This window comes from Trichosurus vulpecula, chromosome 5, assembly GCF_011100635.1.
Source record: "Trichosurus vulpecula isolate mTriVul1 chromosome 5, mTriVul1.pri, whole genome shotgun sequence".
NCBI classification, from domain to species: Eukaryota; Metazoa; Chordata; class Mammalia; order Diprotodontia; family Phalangeridae; genus Trichosurus; species Trichosurus vulpecula.
This window is the reverse complement of record NC_050577.1, coordinates 101,136,440-101,143,422: the sequence shown is the minus strand read 5'-3', so window position 1 is coordinate 101,143,422 and position 6,983 is coordinate 101,136,440.

Sequence of the window (6,983 nt, the reverse complement as noted above, 5' to 3'; positions counted from 1 at the left end):
TGGCCATGGCTAAGTCTCATATCCTGTTTGAGCCTCAGTTTCCTAAATTACAAAGTGAGGGGATTGGACTATTTGTTTTCTAAGGCCCCTTCCATCTTTAAATCTATGATCTTATAATTACCATCCTAATATTAATAATTCCAAAAAAGGAACAGACTCATCCATCCTATTCAGGCAACAGTCATTGAATTTCCTAGCCTATAATGATTACATTCTATGAGTCATAAACAGACTTTAGAATGGATATGAATGAGAAAGAATCCAATTTAATAATGGCCACCTTTGAAGAAAGAAGAATATGATACTTATTAGGTTAACTTTTGCTTTTATGACTGTCAGAAGAGAATAGAAATCTATTCAGGGAGGAAGTTTGGCTTTCCATATGCGAGACAACACTGTGCTCTATGTTCAATGACTGAGATTCACTCTCCGTAAAGAAAGATGCTGGGCTGAGCGGGAAGAGAATTGTTCCCATGTGGCTGCATTTCTTTCAATTCAATAAACATTTCTTAAGCACTTACAGGGACCTCTATACTGTGCTAGACCTTTGAGATACAAAGTTTAGATCTGACTTAGGTTTTCCTACTCTCATGGAGGTTACAGTCAGTCAACTACGGAGACAAAGCACATATGTAGATAAATTTAATTCATGACAAATGTGCTAAAGAGACACAAAATGCTATGGCAACGTAACTTTGCATTTTAGTAGTCTGTACAAAGGACTGGAGCTTCTTTGATAGTTCTGGCATTCTCCTCTCCATCTAGGGATCGATTTAAAATTTTGTATGCCTATCTACAGAACTCACTGTGATCAGATGTCATGCCGTGTGTGTTGATTTAAAAGTCTTGCAGTTCATTAACTCTTAAATCAGATCCCCAAAGTTCAAAGCAAATATTGTCTTGAATTTTCAAGTTTCCAGGTCAGCTCTCCAAACCCAGGGTCAGGCATTCAGAAAGCCTAATTTTGGTTAATCTGATAAGAAGCCACCCTGAAACACAAGCTAAAACTGACAGGATGAAAGATGAGTGCTTTATTTGTACAACGTGGCCTAAGACCCTATCAGTTTATTTTTTTTTCTGGATTGTAAACTGAATGCTATTTTTCTCAAGCTGGCTGAAATGTTATTGTCATTTAAATGCCATATTTAAGCAAGTCATATTCACTCTTCACCTAACTCATAAGTAAATTGAATTCCATTTCATTTGCGTAGATAAGATGCAAAAAAATAAATTTGAAAGATAAAAGAAGGACCAAGATACTTGTGAATAAAGTGAGAAAACTGTGAATAATGTTTAATCTTTTCTTCTAGATACACATAGTCTTTTTGAATTATTATTATTTTTTTTTTACTTTTTTTTCCCTAGGACCTCTGATTTAAATGGTGCAGGAGCTCCCTAATGAAGAAACTCCTGCTCCTAGTGCAAATTGGCAAATGTTTTGCAAATTATAGTCATAGAAAATTGACTGGGGGAACTAGAGATTAAATGACTTGCCTAGGATCACCCAGCCTTGGTCATCTTGCTTCAGAGACCCACTCCCTGTTTAGTAAGCCAGAATGGCTTCTTAGGACTAGCTTTTAGACAGCTTTGTTTTTCTCTTCAAATAAAGATTTTTGAAATTAAAATTTAGTTAAATGTGGAATTATAAATATCTTGCAGATTGTAAATGAATCAACAAGAGATTTTAGCAATACATTTTAGAACCTTGAAATATTTTCATTTTCCATATTTGGTGTCCTCAGTGATGAGCTTTGATGAGATTCAAAACTTATTCTTTTTTTTAAGAAGTTATCCACTAGTTAAATGGAGTTGATGTATATGGTGACATTCTGGGGTACTTCAAGGGGTATTGACTTGGAGTCAGAGTTTGAATCTTGCCTCTGAAAGTTATTGTTGGTTTGACCATGGGAAAATAACTCTGCTACTTCCATTGTAAAGTGGACATAATAATCCACTCATGTATCTTCCCTTATAGAGCTGTTATGAGAATCAAATAAAATAACGTATATAAAGTGCCTTGCAAATTATAAAATGTTATCTAAATGTCAGATAGTGGACACAATAAGTGTTTAAATCTAGGGTACAATAACCCCAAAAGATAGTAGTTTCAGGAATATTAAGGTTCTTAAGCATCATTATTTAGAGGTTACGAAGCAAATACTTTAAAGTGTAAAGCACCACGTAACTGTGATTGGTTATTATTTGTGTTTCTGTAACCTTTATTTTTTCAAATAAGTCATTGGGTCTTCAAGCACAATACTTACCAGAATCAAAGAAGTTGGATAAAGTCTATCACTATTTATAAGTTTCCATTTTAATCACATGGCAACTGACAACTATTCTGGAGTCACAGTTTGGCCACTTTTGTTTTAATTGAGAAGTGAGGACAGGTTTAGAACTCTACTTGGAAAAACAAGTGTCTGTGATAAAGTACCTTTTTCTTAAAATGAAATGACAAATTATAAATATACGGTGGTCACAGTGTTTGCTTAAAATATTAATGTGAGATTTGTGATATCATTACTATTTCAAAAGTACAATAGAAGTTGATGGAAATTGCCTTTAAAATGAGTGTTGCCCATTTTTTGTACCTGAATTGGGGCATAGTATAAATGACTATTATGTGTCAGAATAAAAGGAGAAGATTTTCAACTGAGTCATAGATAAGTAGATGACATTAACATTTATCATATTATGGACAGACATCATGGGGAGGGGGAAATTTGAGCTAGAAGAGGAGGAAGCAAAAACAAAATGTTGCATCCAGAAGCAAGCATTATGCATATATACCAATCCAGTCTAATAAGCATTTATTAAGAACCTACTATGTGCCAGGCACTGTGCTAAGCACCAGGGAGACAATTAATAAAAGAAAGACAGTTCCTGTCCTCAAAAAACTTATAATATGAAGGGGAAGACAACACAAAAAGAAGCAGGAAAGGGGGAGGAAGACAGAGAGTACTTGGTATGGGGCATCTTGTTCCATGGAGTTGAAACCAGGCAGAGCAGAAGATATGAGATGAGATGAGTCCAATTCTTGCCCCCTACAAAAGAAGGCATTGGGAGGAGTTTGGTGTCCTCCAGCCCTCTAATCAGAGGGAAACTGAGAGAAGTGGATACTACTGATAGAGAACCTGGAAAATGGTGAAAAGGAATAGAAAATATTCAGTGTAGGGGGTTTGGGCTGCATGATTGAAAAGAGCTCTTCCAATTCTGATATATTATAGTCTCATGATCCTAACTCTTAGTGCAGGCAGTTAGGTGGCACAGTGGATAGAGTACCAGTTCTACAGTTAGGAAGACTCATCTCTCTGACTTCAAATCTGTCCTCAGACACTTACCAGCTGTGTGACTCTGTTTGCCTCAGTTTCCTAAACTGTAAAATAAGCAGGAGAAGGAAATGGGAAACCACTCCAGTATCTTTGCCAAGAAAACTCCAAATAGGGTCACAAAGTGTCAGACACAACTGAAACAACTGAACAACAACAGTAAATAGTGCAGACATGAAAGAGTGTCTGTAGTACATTCACTTATTCACTCCACAAATATTTACAAATACCTACTGTATACAAGGTTTTGTGCTAGATGCTGGAAAGTAAAGACCATTTCTGCCTTTTGTTGTTGTCATTTTCACTCGAAAGCTCTCGTTTTTAAAGAGAACACTGCACTTAAGGAAAAAGAACATTTCCTTGGGACAGTGTATGTCGACATGCAGCTCCAATCTGACCCTGAGGCCACTCATTCCCTTGTTGGCCTTTTCTCATCATCCCAGGTTTTCCAATCCAGTACTTCCTCCTCAGAGATGAGACCTGTGGTACTCAGGAGGCTATTCTCCCCCCAGGGCACAAGATAAGTACACAGATTTAGACTTGGAACAGATCTGGGTGGTCATTTAGTCCAACCTCCTCATTTTCCAGATGAGGATACTGAGATCAGAGAAGGTAAGTGACTTACCTATGGTCATTAGGTGGAAGAAGAGGGATTAAACTCATTTCCTCTGATTCCAGATGCTTGACCAGGGAGAGAGTCACAGAGAACTCACCCACAAGAAGCAAGGAGAACCCAGAATATCCCAAGAGTATTGGAGCAGCATCAAAGACTGTTTCCTCCTCTCATTCTCATTTGATCTGTGTTGCTTTTTTGCTGGACTGCTATAGATATTTGACATTTGGCTAGTCTCAGTTACTAGCCTATCAGCCAAGAAAGAAGGGGCCTAATCAGTGGATGACCAGTGCCCAGCTCAACGCTTTGCACTTCATAAAAGCTTGTTGATTTCCACTGAATTGAATCTCAGCATAAGTGAAACTTATATGTGTCTTTACCTAAAGTCAGTGTTTAAAAATAGCTTCTTGAATTGATTATGCTATCCTGGAGTCTGAGTGACCTACGACCCCGCCTCTTGATTCAAGATGTGTTCCATAGCCCTCTAAAACTTCTTCTACCCTGGCCCTTGCTGTCATCATTAAAAGGAATAACCCTTTCGTAGAAGAGTCCCTACGTGGTGACATAACTACTAACCAGTGATCAACTGCCAGAGATGGGCAGGTAAGCCCAAGAGCCCTCGGAACAGGAACTGCCCTCCTACACTAGGACTGCTTCTAGCTCACCCCTAGAAGCTAGCATATAGGGACATACACTTACTGAGATGAGGTCCTTGTTCCAACCACTACCAGCACCACCACCACCACCACCACCACCACCACCACCACCACCATCAACTGCAAAACCACTGCTACTTTGGGAAAGGAAGAGGCAGGATATTCCAGGAGGATTCAAACATTGACCACTATCTCCTCTCAGGTCCTGGTTTGTAGCCTGGCCTTTGTAGTCATCATTGAGGGGAGCCACTCTTGTGGGAATGGGCCTGAACCTCCTGGGGAAGATGCTTACCGCCACTATCACCAGCTGTTGACCAACTGCCAAGAGCCCAGGAAATAGTAGCAAGCCTCCATTCCAACATGCAAGCCCTGCTTCCAATCCATCTGATGGCTAAGTATTATAGACCAACATGGTTTTATCAATACAAATGGCATTCAAGAAGGTACATTACTGTCTGTCCTGCTGCTGTACCCTAAGGCCTTTTCATCTGATTGGACACTGAACCCTCCTACAAGGGTTGAATAGAAGCGTCTTGAACAGAGGGATGGTCTTGCTTTTTTCCAGTGCTTTGCACATAGTAAGCATTTAATAAAAGTCTTTTTACTTACTCACTTATTCACTCCTTTGACATCATCTAATAAATATGTATGCTTCATTTCTTCCTACCTTTCCCTATCCATACCATCCATAGTAATGTTGACCTGTTCACATAACCACATGCTTTCACTTCACTGGCTCATAATCATCTTTTTTTTTCTTTTGCTGAAACACGGTAACTGTAGGAATATCCATAAAATAGGTCCAAATAGATGGGGTATCCTATTAGTTTAGGCTTTGTATTTTCACTGTAATTGTCCTTGCTTCTGTGTATATTCCAGTAATGTACCTTCTTTAATTTCTCAGTACTGTCACTTGCTCTTGTAGCAGGGTCTGTTTGATACTATGCTTTCAATCTGAGCCAAACTAACCAAAAAACCAAAACTGTACTTGAGCTTTTACTCAGTTGTGTGCCATTTGCTCTTAACATCCTATACATCACTCATCTAAAACATCTAGGTAATGAGACCATAGGAGACAGAGTAAGGGCAAAGTGCTAGCACCGAGAAAGCCCAGAAATCAGAGGAAGATCAAATCCCAGGATTTGGCCTTTCCTGGAAAAAAGGCACTCGTCCTTCTCTTCCCCTACCCACTGCCTTTCCTTTTCTTGGCCTTAGTTGATAACTCTGAAGAAGTCTGAGGACTATGCAGTGGATGAGAGATGGTAGAGTGCCCCATTTTATCACAGTAGTGCCCCATGTTTTATCACACTTATCCCACACTATTACATTTTATATGAAGAGGAATTAAGAAGCCTCTTGATGAGGGTGAAAGAGGAGAGTGTGAAAGCTGGCTTAAAGTTTAACATCAAAAAACGAAACAAACAAACAAAAAAACCCCATAAGATCTTGGCAACTGGACCCATCACTTCCTGGCAAAGAGAGGGAGAAGAAATAGAAGCAGTGTCAGATTTTATATTCTTGGGCTCAAAGATCATTGCAGTTGGTAACTGCAGCTACAAAATTAAAAGATGCTTGCTATTTAGAAGGAAAACTATGTTAAATCTGGACAGCATGCTAAAAAGCAAAGACATCACCTTGCTGACAGAGGTCCTTATAGTCAAAGCTATGCTTTTCCCAGCAGCAACATATGGCTGTGAGAGTTGGACTTTATGGAAAACTGAGCACTGCAGAATCAATGGAGAAGACTTTTGAGAGTCCCTTGGACAGCAAGGAGATCAAATCAGTCAATGCTTAAATAAATTAATTCAGGCTATTCACCGGAAGGTCAAATACTGAAGCTGAAGCTTAAATATTTTGGCTACATGATGAGAAGATAGAACTGACTGGAAAAGACCCTAATGTTGAGAAAGAGTGAAGGCAAAAGGGAAAAGGGATGACAGAGGATAAGATGGATTGATAGTGCATGGAAACAACTAATACGAACTTGGATAGATTTTGAGAGCTAGTAGAGGATAGAATGGTCTGGCTTACTATGGTCCATGGCATCACAAAGAGTCCGACGTGATCAAACAACTGAACAATTGCATTATATTTTATCAGCTGAGATATCTTTCTCCACCTCTCCATCTTTCCCCTCCTTTTCTGTTCCGTTTCAACTTTCTTATCTTTATATTATCACTTCTTTCATCTTTCCCTCTCTTTTCTTTCCCTTCCTTTCTCTCTTTTTTTGTTTCTTACTCTTTTCCCCATATCCTCTCCCCAATCTCTCTTCCTGTTCCACATGTCACTTGCACAGATTCTTATGTTTTGGAGCATAAGAAGTAAACATTCCATAAATATATGATATTACAAACACTTGGCATTCCTTCTTTATTCACAAGTGCC